This window comes from Bos indicus, chromosome 27, assembly GCF_029378745.1.
Source record: "Bos indicus isolate NIAB-ARS_2022 breed Sahiwal x Tharparkar chromosome 27, NIAB-ARS_B.indTharparkar_mat_pri_1.0, whole genome shotgun sequence".
In the NCBI taxonomy this organism is placed as follows: Eukaryota; Metazoa; Chordata; class Mammalia; order Artiodactyla; family Bovidae; genus Bos; species Bos indicus.
In genome coordinates this window covers 17,497,083-17,516,997 of record NC_091786.1, presented here as the reverse complement: position 1 = coordinate 17,516,997, position 19,915 = coordinate 17,497,083, and the positions used below count along the sequence as shown (strand labels likewise).

At 36.0% G+C, this 19,915-nt stretch overlaps 1 long non-coding RNA gene across 4 annotated transcripts in view; it reads left to right on the top strand.

Moving 5' to 3' along the window:
* Positions 1-19,915, top strand: part of LOC139180227 (uncharacterized) — a 478,513-nt gene that overhangs the window by 15,963 nt on the left and 442,635 nt on the right. The gene's annotated exons all lie outside the window — the stretch shown is intronic.

The window sequence follows — 19,915 nt, the reverse complement described above, 5'->3', positions numbered from 1 at the left end:
TAGAAACGATTCTCTGCTGATGTGAAAGATAGCCAGGGATGCTGGTGACTGTGCTAACTCCAGACTCCCAGCACATTTCCATTAGTCAGAGTTTTATAGATGGTGATCTGGTGAATGTCTGTTAAGTGCTTCTGCAGTACAGAAATCAGGGCAGTGGAGAGGAACACTAAAACCCTTCCTGCTCTCCTGTCATGTACAGGTTACAGCTCCAACTCAAGACTCTTAAAAAGGACCTGGCAATACAGATGCTTTTGTGGGACCAGGTCGGACCTGCATCATCTTCTGGCCTATGTGGATTATATTTATAATTTTCTTTCTTGTTTTTCTTTTTAAAAAATTTCTGGCCTTCTCTATTGTTATTATGTACTCTGTTGAGCCATTTATTCTCTTGTTTGTCTAGATCAGGGCTTCTCTAGAGTTGAAGTATGTCAGTCACTTGGAGATCTTGTTAAACTGATAGATTCTAGTTCAGTAGGTTTGGAGTGGGGCCTGAAGTTCTGTTTCTTTCATGCTTCTTAAATACTGCTGCTGCTGCTGCTGCTATGTTGCTAGCCACTCTGAGCCTCGGCTACTCTATCTGCTTCTTAAATGCTTTCCCATAATGTCCTAAGGTGTTTCTCATGGTAGATTTCCCTGAAGCACTCTTATAACCGCTACATATGACTACCCTTTTCTTCCTTATAGTGGTATCTTCTACCTTGACTTCTCTAGTTATAATTCTCCTGCTTACCACTCTGTTTGTTACTGTTTTCACGGGCTTCCCTGTGGCTCAGATGTTAAAGAATCTGCCTGCAATGTGGGAGACCTAGGTTCAATCCCTGGGGCAGGAAGATCCCCTGGAGACAGGAATGGCAACCCACTCCAGTATTCTTGTCTGGAGAATTCCATGGACAGAGGAGCCTGGTGGACTACAGACCATGGGGTCTCAAAGAGTCAGACATATCTGAGCGACTCACTTTCATGTTCACTTCATTCATTCCTCCACGCTGTAATTTAGTTTTGCTTGCTTTCTTGAACTTTTAAATGAATGGTATTAATGAAATAAAATCACAGGATGGCATCTTATGTGCCTGGCTTCTCTGCTCAAAATTATCCTTTGTGGGATTTATCTGTATTATTGTATACATTTTTTTTCTTTGCTGGATAGTATTCCACTGTAAGGATTATCACTCTGTCTTTCTGGACTCTTGATGGGTGTTTGGGTTGTCTTTAGCTCCTACCAATAATGTTGCAATAAACATTCTAGTACATATACTAGAATATCATTTTAGTTTGGTATTTACCTAGAAGTGAGACATTTGACCTATAAGATATGAGGATTATGTATATATATATATATATATGTATATATATATATATATATGCAACTTTATGTAGTATTAAGTGCCAAAGAATTGATGCTTTTGAACTGTGGTGTTGGAGAAGACTCTTGAGAGTCCCTTGGACTGCAAGGAGATCCAACCAATCCATTCTGAAGGAGATCAGTCCTGGGTGTTCTTTGGAAGGAATGACGTTAAAGCTGAAACTCCAGTACTTTGGCTGCCTTATGCGAAGAGTTGACTCGTTGGAAAAGACTCTGATGCTGGGAGGGATTGGGGGCAGGAGGAGAAGTGGATGACAGAGGATGAGATGGCTGGGTGGCATCACCGACTCAATGGAAGTGAGTTTGAGTGAACTCCAGGAGTTGGTGATGGACAGGGAGGCCTGGCGTGCTGCAGTTCATGGGGTCGCAAAGAGTCGGACACAACTGAGCGACTGAACTGAACTGAAGCTGTTTTTCAAAGTGATTAAATCATTTTATTGACACAACTTCTGGGTATGAGTTCCTGTTGCTATATAATCTTATCAACACTTACTATTATCTATTTTTAATTTTACAAAGTCAGGTTGTATAAATGGCATCTGCTGTGGTTTTAATTTGCTTATTACTGAAGTTAAACACTGTAAAATATGCTTATTGGTCAGTTATAATATCCTCTTCTGTAAGACTGTTCAAGTTTTCTATCAGTGTGTCAGCCATTATCTTACTGCTTTGTAAAAGCTATTTTGCGTGTATGTGTTGTAAATATTTTCTCCCACCTGCGGCTGTCTCACTGTATTTCTCTGGATACACAAAAATTCTTAAGTTAACACATTTGAACTAAGCAATATTTAATTTTAAAATTCATGTTTTTTTGGTCATATTTAGGAAATCTTCTCCTATTCTAAAGTCCTGTAGCCTTATATAATCTTCTAGAGGCTTCATAAGTTTGTTTCATTTTAAGCTTTTACTATACTTGAAATTATTGTGTATTTATGAAGCAGGAGTGAAGCTTAAAATACTTTTCCATACAGATATCCAGTTGACCCAGCACCATTTATTGAAAAGGCCCTTTTTTCCCATACTGCTGGTTTTGTCATACACTAAGTGCACATATAAACATGGGACTGTCTATGGGCTTTCTACTGTGTTTAATTGATCTCTGTTTAAAAATCCTAGTGCCACTATCTTGTAACACATTGTATTCATTATAGCTTTCTTTTGAGTCTTGATATTGGGTAAAGTAAGTTCTCCCATCTTGTTTGTATTCAGGAGTGCCTTAACTGTTCTTGTCTGTTTGCATTCATGTATAAATTATCTGTAACTTTATCTGTATCTTAACTTTATCATGTATAAAGTATCTGTCAATTAAAAAATAGTTGGGATATTTGTTAGAGTTCAATCTATAGATAAATTTGAAAGAAATGACATCTATACTACATGAATCTTTCAATCTATAAATATGTTGTATACCTCTATTTATTTAGGCTTCTTTAACTTGTTTCAGTAACGTTTTAGTGTTCATGTAGAAGTTCTACGTGTAAATTATTAAATTTATTCCTAACTTTTATTCTTCCATAAATAGAATTTTTAACTTCCCTTGCCTTAGAATATATTTTTTTATCAGTTATTTTTGTTATAATGTTTTAAAATTATAAATGTAAATGGTATTTTTTAACAATTAAATTTTCTTTGTTGCTAATATAATTTCGATCTACTTATATTGTAATATTTGCTGGTAAATTTTTTTAGATATAAAATAAGCTTAGATGTGTATTTTTTGAAGAGGTAGGTCAAAGCCTATCATAACATAATTTGAGCTTATTATTCCATATTTTAGTCACCTGTTCCTACTTATTTAGATTTGTGCATTTGTAATAAAAGTTCATATTTTCTACAAGCCCTGTTCTTAGGCATCTGCAGTGAAATATAAGACATTTGATCCATAGCTGGCTCCTCCTCAAAGAGGTAAGGGTTAGTAATGCCAATAAAAGCAATAAACACTTTGATACTCCTCCTGATGGATTCCTGCATCAGGTGATTGGACATACAGCAATAATAAATTCGGGTATAAACACATCAGTATATTCTGATTCTGCACTAAAATATGGACCTAGAGGACCAATATGTGTAGATTTAAAGAGAAACGTGTCATGATTTAAAAGAAATCGTAGGAGAATAAACATAATAAAATATAAAATCTTAATTATGTACCTCAATGACTTTTTATAAACTTTAATTATATTTTATAATAAAATATATTAAATATATTTTATATATCCATGTAGCCCCAGCACATATTAAAATAAATTTACAAGACTACAGAAGTTTATCTTTTGCCTCTTCACCAATTGCATCCTCTAGAGAAAATTACCATTCTGAATGCTGTCTCTGATATATGATACTTGGGTATCATATATTGTCATTTTTTAATGCATTGCTGTATTTGCTTTAAAATATTTTGTTTAGAGTTCTTAAAATTTATGTTCTAGCTGGTGAAAAATTTCTTTTGCTGTCCTTTTTTATCTTGTTAAATATTTTTCAGTTTATTGAGATATAGTTGACAAATGCAGTTCTTTTAATAATATATTTGCACAATGATTTCATATACCTATGCATTGCAAAAAGATCCCCACAACTGAGTTAATATATTTATCACATCACATATGTATCCTTATTTTTTCTTTTACTGTTCTTATCAGTTGCATTATCCTTATAAACCAAAGTTAATTTTACCCCACGAAATGAGATAGGTAGTTTTCTCCTATTTTTTTTTTTTCTGAAAATATAGTATAAAATAGAAATTATTTACATCTCCACAGACTAAATTTATTTATTATTTATTATATTATTCAGATTTTTTTTCTTGGATCCAATTTAACATATTTTCTAGAAAATTATTCAGTTTAATTTTGAAATACTCATTTAAAGTTTTAAAATAATCCCATTGTGGGTTTTAAAATTTTTTAAAGAATTTCTCATATTATATATTCTGTCTCTTCTTATTTGGTTTTCTCAGTTCTCTTAGAATGCTGTATATCCATATTCCATATTTTCTGTTTCTCTGTGGAACACTGACATACTCTTTCGAAATTTTAATTGCAGAGTAGCTAAATCCAGTGCAGTGGAAGCGGCACATTTTTACTGCCTAAGGGAATGCATAGCAGTATGAAAGGAAAAGCAGCGTACCACACATCTTCCCTGATGAGTGTTACTTTGGGTAATTGTTGTACCAGAGTCATTATGTCAAGTTCACAGTAAATGTTAACAAAATTTCCAGCTGACTCTAATAAGAAAAATGAAAATTCTAGTACAGTTAATGGAAAGATTAAGAAGACTAAGGAAAAAAAGAAGCATTTCAAACAGGAAGCCAGTGGTGGTGGTAGAGTGACTGCTCAATGATACACAAAAAATGAAAAAGAAAAAAAGAAATGAGAGTGATGAAATATGGTCAGTGTTACAGTTCTCCAGGTGGACCATTCCAACAGACAGTCAAGTCCAGAAAGAAGGGAGGAAGGAGGCTCAACACTCTAAAGGAAAAGTGTTAGTGGCTTACTGACTAACACGACTGTTAGTTGAGTCTGACTGTTTGACCCCATGGACTGTAGCCCACCAGGCTCCTCCATCCATGGGGATTCTGCAGGCAGGAATACTGGAGTGGGTTGCCTGTCCCTTCCCAAGGGGATCTTCCCAACCATGAAAGAGAGGAACATGAGAAAACCTTTCTGAGCAGGAGGTGAGTGAGCATAGGGATTAGAAGCTGAGGACCTCCTGGTGGAACACAATTTGGGACAATTGTGTTCTTATCAGTTACTTTGTGAGAGTGAAGATGTTACGGGCCGCAAAGACTGTGCCTTGAGAAGTGAGAGGAAAACTGAGAAGACTTAAGAGAGAGCGGAAGCCCTCTCTTATTTTTGCTTGACTCTCCTGAGAGCGCCAGCCTTCTGTTTCGGCTCCAAGGGTATTTTCATGTTTACACTCAATGCACCATCTGTTATTTTGCTGCCTGACTCATTATAAAATCCCCCTATGTGCTGGAGCAACTGAGATCTCTGTCCTTTTACCCTATCTGGGAGTGAACATTGTGAAGAGCTAGGAATTCAGGGCTGAAGGCAATTTCACTCCCTGATCCAGCCGGTTTGATGGGCTAGGTCACACGGGGTGATTGTGACTGCCTGCATCTCCAGCTGCTGGTCGTCAGCGGGTTGCTGCAGGCTTCTGCCTGGCCTGGCTAACGAGGGGTTGCTTTGGAACGGTGTAGAACCAAATGCAGCAGTGGATACTGGAGGAATGTGCCCAACACCTTGCTCTAAGGGATAAGTAAACTGGGACTTTTCACAAGCATCCCAATTACATATAAAGAGCTCGAGTAGGCATTGGAGGTCTCCTCTTAACCATATTATCAATACTGAAGTGTAGCAAAAAAAGACAGGGAAATGAAGCCTGAGCTCCTCTTTCTTAATAAATGCTTAGAGTCTCTGAACAAATTTTCCCAAGTCAATGTAAAGATAAATGTTTGCTTTCAAATGATAAACTCATGTAGAGGAGAACTAGGGAAGGAAGGGATTAAAAGACTATTGGTAACAAATTTTGCAATTAGAGTGTAAGTTGAAGCTTCTTTATGCATATTCTTTAGATTAAGCCTTTTATTTTTCTGTAGGACTGGATAAAGGAATACAAATCGTAAGAAGCTAAGCGTTTCTAATCTAATGACCTTAGTTTTAAGTCCAGAGTTTGTCTCATCTTTGAAAGATTAAATATTTATCCTCCAGTTGTTATTCTCTAAGAATTGTACTTCCTGTTTGTGAGAGAGACAGGCCAAAAACCTGAAAAGTTGGACTTGGCAGTCCAGTAGTTAAGAGTCTGCCTTGCAAGTGCAGGAGAAGTGGGTTCAGTCCCTGGTTGAGGAACTAAGATCCCACATGCCTTGGAGCAGCTAAGCCCCAGCCACAACTAGAGTCTGTGCACTGCAACGAAAGATCCCACATGTTGCAACTAAGAAGCTCCCGCAACAAAGACTGGACACGGTCAAATAAATATTAATTTTTTTTTAATTTCAAAATTTCCCTTTTGAGATTTTGACATATATATAAAGTACACATTATATATAATATATATTACAGTGACATATATAAATGCACAAGTGTATACACTGATTTATATATTTATAGGTGCTTCTAAATTTATATAATGCATTCTCCTCATTGATATCTGTATAAACCTTTCTTTGTTGTCTTCCCAGGGGTAGAGTGAGCTAGTATACATTGAGTGATTGAGTCAAATGCTTACACATTTTCCTCAGGGTCAGAACCAGGTATTTTGGTCCAAAGGTTTAGAGAATGCTGCTTAACCGGAGGATAAACATTTGATCTTTGAAAGATGAAAGAAACTCTGGAGCATAGTATAAAGAGATGCCGTTGTCATGAAATTCTCACAGATGATCATGTTCTACCAAAAAACTGTCTTTAGTTCATTGAATTTTCTAGTTTTGATCTGAGATAATTTTCTCTGAAATGGTAGAAGGATATGTCAGCCTCTGAAGACATGCATATCCTGTAAGAGTGATAGGAGTCATCAAATTAGTTTTGCCTGTTGATAATCTCTGGCTCCCACCTCCTTGCTGTATTACTGTGTAACTATTTTTTCACTCAAGAATTCTATGATACTTTCTGGCCATCAGAGACTTTCCAAAGTCCTAGGAAAGCAGCACATTTCCTTGACTGGAACAGAAACTTAGTTCTCATTTTCTTATTGCTTAATTTCTTAGTTCCAGATCAACAGAAAGCAATAAAAATAACCAGTAAACTAAACAAAAAAATATATGTATATCTTAGTGTCTAATGAATTAGACTGTATTTTTAGTAGACAGATGGCATTGTGAATTCTGATACTTGCTAGTGTGCCTTCTGTGTGCCATTCTGAAGAGTAAAAAATTAACAGAAGCATTTCTGTACTTTAAGCAACATCAGCAGGAGTGTGAAGTAATTCTTCCTTTCAGTCTGCTCAGCTTGTTCTTGGTTAGTCTATTATGCTATATAAAGACTCTGGAGAAAAGCACACTTCAAGTGTGGTGTCTGGCACATCCCAGACTGGGAAAGGATACTAGACTGTTTGCTCAAGGATATAATTTTGCCCTTTGTCTTAATTAGCAGTTGAAAGATTGCAAGGCATAAAAATGGGGTGACATAGAAAAATAAATGCATGTTCACCTGCAGCCAGCAGTGTTCTAAAGTATTTTCTCTCCTTCTGAAACTGACATAGTCATGCTAGCAAAAGAATGATCTGATTTAAATGTGAGAGAAAATGTATGAACCAGAAATATAGTACTTCACATAAATATGAAGATCTTTCCATGAACCACATTGAATTCTTTACTCTCTACATCTTCTTTTTATTAAAGTCACAGTTGAGTAATGTGATTATTCTGAATTTATTTTAAAAAGAGAAAGCACTGCCTCTGACCTTTGAAAACCATAAGACACCGCAGAAATATTGTCAGTATTGTTATTTTGGTTTTTAATTATTATTACTGGAGATGAGATTGTGTCTAGGATCAGATTAGAATCTGATGACATCCAAAGGTTAGTGAAGGCTGGATATCACACCATTAAGTGGAATTGCAAAAAGTGACATTCAGTATTCAAATAGCCTTTATTAAACATTTCTTCTATGACATGACTATTTGGCATTTATCTCTAAGTAGCATTACCAATTTAGCAGAAAGCAAATCAAAATGAAGCAAACCAACAACCAGAACAGGCTGCCCAGTTAAATTTAAATGTGAATTTGAGATTAGCAGTGAATTACTTTATAATCATATTCTGATTCCAGTATTATTCAAATACTGCATGGACATATGTAAATTAAATGATTTGTTTACCTGAAATTTGTATTTAATTGAGCATCCTGAGTTTATCTGGCAACCTTGTTTCAAAGATAAAAGTTGTAATCTCTGAGAAACTTAGTGTATTGAGGCAGTCAATGTGTATATATTACTTGTTGGAGATGCAGTAGAAATGAAGCAACATGCTTTATGCACACAGAGGAAGGTGTAACTAACTTGGGTGACCCAGCCCTTGATTTTTTTTGTCCTTGCTAGAAAAGTACCTACAGCCTGCTCAAAGATAATTTGCTGTCCTCCAGTTCTACATGAAAGTGAAAGTGAAATCTGCTCAATCATGTTCGACTCTTTGTGAGCCCATGGACTATACAGTCCATGGAATTCTCCAGGCCAGAATACTGGAGTGGGTAGCCTTTCCCTTCTCCAAGGGATCTTCCCAACCTAAGACTGATTTTTCTCACCAGATCTACTCCTGGTAAGGTAAAGTTCTCAAAAACAACACACAACTGGAAGTCAATAAGTAGTCAGTTCATCTCATCTGACCAAGTTTCCAAATCTCCCTTCCCTGGGTTTGTGGCTTCTGAAGTCCTATGACAGCAAATACTGATCTTAAGTAACATTGAGTACAAAAGCAAACATTTCTAACTGATCTGGAAGTTGTTTCTGGTGACTTATTTCTTACTGTTAAGAAATGGACGGTGCTATTAGAACTACATGTTTCTCTTTTTATCACCAACACCCACCAGTCCTGGCTGAGTCCCTATCCAAATGCTGAATTTTTGTCATGAACTCCTAACCTCCAGATTGTTGACCTTCAGAGAGGTGGAAGTAGCCTGGAGCTAGACTTAGGATCTCTGAATTCTAGCTTTTTCTTTGGTTAATTTGCTACATGGCTGGATTCTAAATTAAATTAGTTGAAATAGATGCTTTCTAAGGATTTTTGCAACTTTAGGAGTTCATAGCTTTAAAATTAGGAAATACAGACCTAGCCCTCTATTTATCCTTGATTTAAAGCTGGCGTCCCCAAACTCAAATGCCTGCAGGGGTTAGTTTGCTAACTAAACAAGCGATAGGCCAAGTGGAGCCCACCACGACTTGGAGCACACATGCAGCTTCAGACGGGAGGTGACTCATCAGCTCCAGACAGTGGTTATGATGAGGGCCTTTTTAGCTAGATCCTGAAAAGTCAGCCAGATTTTTACAGAAGCTGAAAATATATATTATTACATGAAATTTTCTCATTATTAGATGAGAGTAATTAACAAAATAATTTTAAAAACTGAAGAAAAATTCCACTTTGTAGATGTGGTCTTTAGACCTTGAGTTTGTCTCTGATAAAAGCATCATTATACATCTATAAGTGTTTTTTCTTTAACCCCGGGATTCAAATCACTGCAGTTTCTTGCCATTCATTGCCTTATATTATGGAGTAATATGCAGATTTTAAACAAATACTCTAGAATTTGCATGTGTATATTAGTGTTGTCTTCTTCCAATTAGTTATTTTGTAGTAATAATTATGATTAACGTCTGCTGAGCATTCATTTGTTCCAGATTTTGTTCTAAGTATATATATGTATTTTTTTCATCTTATCTTTATAAAACTTTATTAGATAAATGTTATTATTAATATTATCCCATTGCACAATGTTTCACTTGATCCTTGCTCTTTAACAAACTACCCCCAAACTTAATGACTTAAAACAACAATTTGTCAATTCTAATGATTCTCAGATTGGCAGTCTGGATAGTTCTTCTGATACCACCTGGGAACATTCATGTTCCTGCCATCATCTGATGGCTCAAATGATGCTGGAGTAACCAAGATGGCCTGAATTTTGTGTCTGGCTATTGACTGTCAGCTAGGGTATCACATGTCTTCTCCACAGGATCTCTCACCCTTCAATAGGCTAGATGAGGCATCTTCATAGCATGATGGTCTGATTTCAAGGAGGTAAAAATGAAAACTGCGAAGTCTCTTAATTCCTAGACCTTTAAACTTGGATAATGTCACCTACTTGCATTACAGTCTGTTGGACTAAGCAATTCATAATGCTAGCCCAGATTCCGTCTGGGGGAAGACTCTATAAGGACATACATTTAGAAAGGTGTATTTTATCCAATGTTGTTCTGTAACAATCTACCATATACAGACAGCTAAACTGAGACATGGAATGTTGAGTAACTTGCCTTAGATCATCCCATCTGTAAGTAGCAGATGGTTTTACAAATCTGTATAGTACTCTGACTTTCGGCCAGAAGCTGTAATACCATTGCTATTTATTCATTGTAACTTTCTTGAAGGATAACACTTATTTAGATATGTTTTTGTATCTTTGTTTCTAAAGTCACCTTATAATTTTTCTTGGAATGCCTATTAAAAAAGCTCCCTAGGGAAAGTTTTAAACAATTACAATTAATACGTAATATTCTGCACTTTGGTTTAAATGCCGAGAAAGAAAAAAATACAGATTGACATTTAGATCTTCATTTTTACCTTTATAGATAGAAAAAGTGAGTTAAATGATGTAGAATCAATTGCATCCATTTGTTCTATCTAGAATAAAGTGAGGAAGGGGGAAAAGGATGGTAGTATATTTATCTTCTGTTTTAAACCATAACCATAGATAATTCTAAGAAATACATTATATAAATGTGTCTTCAGTGGAGGTAGTGTGTCTTCAATGAAGGTAGGTGTGCATTTTGAAACTTGAATATTTTATTGGAAATGATTTCTCTAAGCAAATAAAGATTTCATATCCTAGAAAATTAAATTGCTGACCAACATGTCAGATTAGACCAATATGATATTATTTCTTAATATCCTAGGGAAGATATTGGGATATTTAATTCAGGATAAAAGGAGTATTCCTTGGTAAGATTGACTAAATGTTCTATTTTGAGACACTAATCAGTCTACAAAGTTTAGTTAACAATACTTTATTTAAAGTACTCAAAAGTTGACCTAACTTTTCTTTATCAAGTCTTAGGAAAACTGGCTTCACTTTAATAGGTCATCAGTTATTTATAAACTGCTTGCTTTCTCCAAACAGTATTGCATTTTTGGGGAGTGTGATTCTATTTTGATTCGTATATAGGGGAACAAACTCATTGAGAGTTACATTGACATCGGTTTAATAAGAACATGAAAAAGTAGAAAATTTCTAGGGCTATAAGGAATTGTCAAGATTTCTGAGATATCAGAGTTCACAATTTAAGTCAAAGACACATTATTTATTCACTTCTTGGAGATGAGAAAGCTTGTACTCCTAGGGTAAAATAATAGAACAATCAGTGGCTCTGTGTTCTCATTCCAGTGTTATAACTGACAGCGTTGAATTTGTCGAATAACTTTCCTTTACTTCAGTTTCTATCCTTTATAATGGCTGTAAATACCTGAGCTTGCCTTAGGCACAGAGCATGATATTTTTGTTCTTCCATAGATTTAAAATAGCCTCCTCAAGTGACTGGGGGGACAGTTATAGGGCTCTTCATGGCGTTGCTCTGGTCCTACCTGTGTGTCATCGGTGGTGAACAGTGATGGGTGGAGGTCAGATGCAGATCAAGGTGGTGGTACTGGCCCTTTTGAAATTGGAAGAGTGAACAGGGTCCCCACAATGGACAGAATGGGGTGAATAGGCCATTTTCCACCCTCCACCGCTTTGTGAGTTTCTGCTCTCTCGTGGAAAAGTCTAGATGCTTCCAACCTGTGAACTTAATTTATGACTGAGGCAGATATGTTTTCTTATCAGAACAATAACCTGAACTCTAATTTTTTTTAATTAGAAACTATGATTTGGTCTCATTATTATAGAAAACTCAATCTAGTGTACAAAACTCACACTTAGATTGCAAGAGATACTTAACAGATTTTGAGGGAAAATGGTATAGATGCCTCAGCAGTTAAAAAAAAAATCATGAAAACACCAGAAATCTTTCAACTAGTATTAATTATTCATTTATTCAGCAGCTACTGATAAAACAATTGTTTTATTTGGAGTACTAAATTTGACATTGGCGATACAGTTTTAAACAAAACAGAACACAGTCTCCAGGTTCATGGGGCTTGCACATGAGATGCTGCTTGCTTCCGAAGGAGAAGTCTAATCCTTGCCAACATCAGTTGAATGAAAACCATCACCAGGATCCAGTGAATAATAGTCATCATGTAATGTAATTCTAAACTACATCATAATAAATGTGGCAGTATATATACAGAGAATGTTTTGTTTTATGTAACAGAGATATGTACTACAGTTTATTACAGCCTCCATGCAAATTATTTTTGCTGAGGTATTTCAAAGGACCAGATTTAGGAATAAAAAAGAAAAACAGCTGTATTTATTTGCATATATTTGCATGAATGCTGCACATCCCATCCTTCACTGGAAATTAGAATTTTAAAAAGTTACCTCCGAAGTGTGATTTTCAGAGTTTTCTTTTCTCAATACCAACTTAGAAACCTATTCATGGTTTTCCAAGTATCCACACTTTGGGCTTGAAATACATATTTAAAAGCTTTTCCTCACTGGCCATATTAAAAAGATACAGTGTTTATCTTTTGTAAATGTCCTAGATGTGCAAACCTGCTGAAATCTGAGCCCAGAGAAAGGAATAGCCAGAGTAGTTATAGAGTATCTAGTGCTGGGGAGGATGAAAGATAAAATAGTGATCCCACATTATATCTTTCTTCCTAATCAGATTCAAAGATGTGATTCCATTTTTAAGTCCCTTTGTATTGAGACAAAGTAACTAGCCTTCAGTGTATTTTTGAGTCGTTTAGAGGGTCGGACAGGACTGAGCGACTTCACTTTCACTTTTCACTTTCACACATTGGAGAAGGAAATGGCAACCCACTCCAGTGTTCTTGCCTGGAGAATCCCAGGGATGGTGGAGCCTGGTGGGCTGCCGTCTATGGGGTCGCACAGAGTCGGACACGACTGAAGCGACTTAGCAGCAGCGGCAGACTTTCACTGATGGTCATTCCTTGTTTTTTTTTTTTCCAATCATGGTGTAATAGTCAACAACAATAACAATAATAGGTATCATATATCATTTCCTTGATGTATGCCAGTCCCTTTGCTAAGTGCCTTTATCATTTTATTTAATTGATAGAAAAATTCTATGAGGTGGGCAGTATAATTATATTTATGTCCAGATAAAAAATCTGAAATTCACAGAAATAACCTGAACAAAGCCATAGAGTTAATAAGTAGGCTAGCCAAGATTCAAACTAGACCTGCCTGATTCCAAATATCTGGACATTCACTTCTGTTTACCCTCCTGAGAAAAGCAAACAATAGGCAATAATTAAAATAGAACAAATCATGCATGTAAGAAAAACAAACCCAAACCATTAAGATAGAGATATGGTTAATATACATGTAATTTATGTATGTAAAGACACAATTCTTTATATAAATTTTAGTATTCTTTCAGAAATATATTTTGTTTTTCAGTTGCTAAGTTGTGTCCAACTCTTTGGGACCCCATGTTCTGCAGCATGCCAGGCTTCTCTGTCCTTCAGTATCTCCCAGAGTTTGCTCAAATTCATGTTCATTGAGTCAGTAATGCCATCCAACCATCTGATCCTCTGCTGCCCTCTTCTCTTGCCTTCAATCTTTCCCAGCATCAGTGTCTTTTCCAATGAGCTGGCTCTTCGCATCAGGTGGCCGAACTATTGGAGCCTCAGTATCAGTCCTTCCAATGAATATTCAGAGTTGATTTCCTTTAGAACTGACTGGTTTGATCTCTTTACAGTCCACGGGACTGTCAAGATCTTGATTCCAGCTTGTGATTCATCCAGGCTGATGAAACATATTTAATAGATAGTAAAATAGATTAAAAAATTCTCACCCTCTTTATTGAAAGCAGCAGTTCTAAAAAAAAGCAAAATCTAACTGATTGTAGTTTTTTAAAAAAGCAAAATCTAAATGAACCAAGCATTGGGAAGGCAGTGTATCTCTAATACTAATCCGCCTGCCTGCCCCTTTGTCACTGGTTTTTCAGATCGTAATAAAGCACACCCACTGCTGCACCTGAGAGTTCCAAAACTTAGTAGTAGCCATCCATAATCCTTAACATAGGAGAATCATAAAATTCACATGTTATAAAGAAGAAAATTAAAATAAGATTGCAAATCTAGGACTATTCCATTATGGCTTGATTTTTAGCCCTTTAAATCATTTTGCTTCAAAAGAAAGTGACAATTTTCATAATTTAGGAACTAGTTGATTTTCTTGCACACTATGCTCAGACGTATTAAAAATATGTTCTTGTTTAAATCTGAATGTTCTTGAAAAAATATAACAGCAATCACTAGCCTGAGAAAAGGTATGACTATCCTAAAGAAACATTGCTTTAACATCTTCAGTGCTTCCAAACCTACAGTTGTCTTCTCTATCAAGTCAGAAATATGGGTTCAACTTAGTCCACAGTCTGACTTCCCTACACATGTCTCACCTTCTTTCCTTTCAATCAAGCTAGCATCTTACCTCTGACACTGGCATACACATCCAGTTCCTGCCTCACACCATTGCTTATGTTATAACACACAACGTTTATCTATAATATTGATACAATGCTTTTGCTCCTTTCCTTTACCTACTAAAGATTCAGTGTAAGTCTTACCTGCTACAGAAGACACATTCTGTAGAGTCCTTTTATAAGTCTTGGTACACTTATAATCATTAGCTTATTGTCTTGTGTGTATTCTGTGCCTCAAACCGACCTTTCTAAACTCTGCTCTGTGGTGCTAGGATGGACATACGTGACCAATATTGGGTCTTGCCATCAGGTTCCTGCCTACAAAAGGCGCTAGAGGCAGACAGGAAAGCGGGAGGTGGTAAGATGGACACAGTCCTTCCTGTCAGCCTCGTTAAGGAGCAGCTTTGATTTAGCTTTTGTTCCACACCCCAGGCCATGCTCATAGATGTTGAAAGTGAAATACTAGGACCAGCCAGGCAGTAACACCCACCCCGCTCCCCACCAGAACTTCCCCCCGCCCCGCCCCCAACCAAACCCCAGCCCAGAGATAAGTTCCAGGTCTCTGGGATCCCTCCTGAGACCTGTGAGGTGGCCTCCATCAATAGTAACTGCCCTTCTCTCACAGGTTTTCCAAGATTCTAGGTTATGATAAGCCCATGCTCTTCCTTTTATCCCAGTCCAGGGGCGTTACCTAGGAATCCCCGTATCCCTGCTTGTTGTCTTCCCAGGCCTCCAGGAATTTCCCCTGTTAAAATGCTGGCATGGCTTTTCTGTTCATGACTGCTCTGACTGAAACACTCCTGAAAATGAACTTGAAATAAGTTCAAAAGACATTAAAAATGTGAATAATGACAGCACCACTTGAATATTATACAAGAGAAAAGACAGTACAGTGTTTTAAACTGCAGGCTTTGAAGTTTGACAGACCAAGTCAATCCTGGGCCAGTTACTTGGTATGATGTGACCCTGACATTTTGAAATATCTGTTTCCACACAGCTAAAATAGGGAAAATGCTTATTTTCTTGGGCAGATATCAACAGTGAATAAAAGAGTAGATGTCAAAAACTTAGAACAGTGTCTGGCGTGTAATAAGTATACAATAAGTTGTATTTAACACGTTAGAAGTGAAGAAAAGTTGACTAAATTAAAAGTGAATATGTGTGTTCAGGTTGATTAAAAGTCATACATTTATATTCTCTCTGTCTGTGTGTATGTGATGTTTCCCTTTAAGGACTAATAGATTGTTGTGTTATCATTAATACTAGATATTCAAAAGGATTACTGTCCTAATTTTTGGAAAACTTAGCACTGAAATTGAATTCTAAAATCTACCTAGTGAAGGCTCATTCACATATGTGATAGTTCTTGTCTTCCACTTTACTTGATTCTCACTGTCTTCTTCTATTTTCCATTTAAATAAATTCTTTCAGTTCATATCCTCCTTCTCTATGTTAGGCATTTATTTGTATTTTTTCAAGCCTTCAGTCTCTGTCCACCATCAAGTTAGCAAGTATAAATCATGATGTTTGTTGGTTACTTTATCTTTACACCTTGCTAGATTTATTTCAAATAATTCTTTGGTGCAATTCACTGAAATAAACTAGTACTCCAATTCTCATTCACATTTGATCTAATCATTCTTGACAGCCCCTCCTCCATAGTTTTTCATAGGAATGGATAAACTGCATCATACAGACAATAGTTTGAATTTTGGCACTTTTAATTTTTTTTTAAGTTTCCAGAAGTATATATTATGAGCCTCAATACTCATGACAAACTTGTTGTAGGATTATACATATTTTACAAATAAAGGAACAGTGATATTTTAAGTACCCTTCTCAAGGTCAGATACATTTATTGGAAACCAGTGAAGTCTTCTTTCTCATCATGTAACGTCATTTGATTATCTGCTCCATGAACTCTTAAGGTTACATAAGTATGAGGCATTCCTCCTCAACTTCTACAGTCATTGACTTTTACAGTCATTTATAGTTTTTAAAGAAATGATTGAACCAAACTTTATGTTCAGTTTCTCTACTTTTATGTCTTGTTCTCAGTTTGAGGGTCAAAGTAAGCAAAACTGAGCATGTCTGAATCATCTGGGAGGTTTTTGTTTTGCCCGTGATTTTGGAGAGTGTGTGTGCATTTGAGGGGTAACTGAGGGGTGAAGACAGGCAGGGCTCTGGACCGCTGTGTTAACAGTTGACACATGAACCTATGGGATGTCCTTTCCTAAAAATGTTTTTAAACTAGACTATTTTGTTGCCTAAACTGGGTTTAAGTATTCTTGATTAAAGTTAGAGAAACCAGTTTATATTAAAACAATTTAAGATACACACACCCATCCTAATGTTTAATCTGCTTTAATATTGCTCTTCTGTAAGGGTTTCAGAATACATTTCCAAGATCAAATATTCATGAAAATGATTCATTTTGCTAGTTAATTTTTATCAGTTATTCAAAGAGCCAGATGAATAACAATACAACGAATAGGATAATAAGATGCCATCTGTGAGGCATTGCGGTATGGTTAGAAATAGACTCAACTGAAGATGAAGCAGTTTAGGTTCTCTTCCCATCTTCATTATTCATTGTTTTTTTTTTTTTGGCCTTTGGAAGACAAGTGCTTTCAGTATATTATTTATCACATCTGTTAATTGAGGTGAATGAATGATATGGTGAATGAATAAAATTAGTGCTGAATACTCCAGTACTTTGGCCACCTTGTGCAAAGAGTTGACTCATTGGAAAAGACTCTGATGCTGGGAGGGATTGGGGTCAGGAGGAGAAGGGGACGACAGAGGATGAGATGGCTGGATGGCATCGCCGATTCGATGGACGTGAGTCTGAGTGAACTCCGGGAGTTTGTGATGGACAGGGAGGCCTGGCGTGCTGCAGTTCAGGAGGTCGCAAAGAGTCGGACACGACTGAGCAACTGAACTGAACTGAACTGACCACAGCACTAATTCTCTATAATTTAAACAAAAAAATAGGTTTTCAACTACCAGATAAGTTCAGAGACTTTCACGGACGTAACTGTCAAAACCCTGTTAACATGCAGAAACCACACACAGTGATACACACATAGGGCTGGTTTTATGGGTTCACGTAAGTGAAAGGTATAAATGATTATTTGTTATGATACATATTTTATATTTATCTCCATCTCTGTCTCTACCTCTTTCTCTTGGTATACACACAGAGAGGTCAAATAGATTAGCCAGAGTGCAGTCTTATGAATTAGCCAGAGTGCAGTCTTATGAATTCTAACCAACAGATGAAAGGTTTAATTTGCTACCTTGCTCCATTGCCCCCAGAAAATGAGTTCTATACAGGGAGTTGTTCTTTTTCTTAGGAAAGGAAAAAAAAACAACTTACATAATGTGTTGAAGTAAATGTCTGTGGCATAAATGTATATGTACCTCCCTGTATCTATCCTTATATGTCAGATGAACAGGATATTTCAACATATGGAAAAATTTCTCAAGATTATGTTTAACTAGAAATTTCTCTCTCTCTCTAATATGTATGTTGCATATATATGTAAAAAATCTGTTGCATATACATATAAATATTTACTATAAAATTTAATTTTTTTTGTAGTTTAAAAAATTATTAAAAGTCGAAAGTTCATTGCCTTTGTGAAATGTGATATAGTGTACTTTTCTTATATTCTGACCAACATCATATTTCATATTAAGAGGATCAGAGGAGAGCCACATCAGAAGATAAAATATTTAGTTAGTATAATAATGAAACAAAGTTTTATTCTGAATTATAGACACTTTTTTATCCAAGCTTTATTTTGATACACACATCTTCAAACACCCTGGTAAGGCTTGGAAAGGGGTCAGAAAGGACATAAATTAGGATCGGTGCCCCAGTTTGGTCTGCTCCCAGCGGTCCATGTGAAATAATCAGAGGTGATAAAGAGTAGAATTCGGTGGAGAGCTCTGAACTCATATGTACAGAACAAGATAAGGCTCCCTGCAGGTCTTGGTATTAGTTTATCTCTAAAGTTCCTAAGTCATTTTGATAGAACCATTTGACTTCAGTATCAAATTAGGTACATTTATGAACGCTATCTATTTGTTAGCTTGCTTCCAGTCTGTTTCCTATTGTATCTTTACTATTTTTAGGTGTACACAATCAGGAGTTTTAAGTAGTAACAGGATGAATTGTAATGCTTTTAAAATGCTTTATTTGCATTTGAAGATCTTAAAACTAGGCATGTTAAAATATGCTATGCTTCTTGATATAGTTCTTTATGATAACTAAGAAATATCATTGAGGTGATTTGTTGTGAAATATTCAAGAATGACAGCTTAAATATATTTAAAATATCAGTTCTAAATAGTATTTTGTAATCATTCTGTAGTTTTGTTTCCCTTTGTGGCAACTTGTCATGGTTTTGTCTCATGGATGGAAAACTTTTTACAGAATATGAAAGACAGTTAACTTCATTTAAAGTACTTTTTCATAAAAGTCTGCACCCAATTGAATTACATGTATATGCGTGGAAAAAACATCTTAATGTTTTCTTTCTAGTCATAGCATCTCAGTGCTCTGCTGCTTTAAGAGTTTTTGGTAAGTATTTTGTGCTTAAATTTATAAGTTGACCTTCCTTTACCAATAAATGTAGGTTAAGATCTTAAAGATCTTAAGAAATAATTATTGAGCCAAATAGAAATATTAATTCCAGCACCGGAGTTTGAATACTTTGCATTGAATACTTTGCGTTGTTTCGGTTTCCGGCAGAGGTCGTATTTACCAAAGAAAGCAGGAAAAACAAGTTGATCTCTTACCCAGTAGTGTTAGAAATCATTTGTGGGAAATAGTTTTGTATCCAGATATTTCAAAGGAAGAAGGAGGAAGAGGAATAAAATCACTGAAACATAACTCGGGATTTGATAAAAAGGATTTTACCTTTTTCAGAGTAAAATCTGGGTGGAGAAGAAAGGGACAGTGGAGTTGAAAAAACAAGGTAAAAAAGTGACGAAGATGTTCAGAGAAAAATGTAAACTTTGGGTCTGAAAAGTTCTTAGTAAAATACAGTGAGAAATGTATAAGGAAGAACAATGGAAATTGCTTTATAACAGGTAAGTTTCATTTGCATTTGAATGATGGTGAGAGCACTCATGCTTCACCCTTCCGACCTTCGAAGCATCCCTGCATCCAAGAGCCTTAACGCTACACACACCACCTCCACTTGAAACCTGCCTTCATTCCTGTATTCCATCTGTGCCTCCCAAGTTATTATGATGGTAATTGTTGGATTTCTCATTAC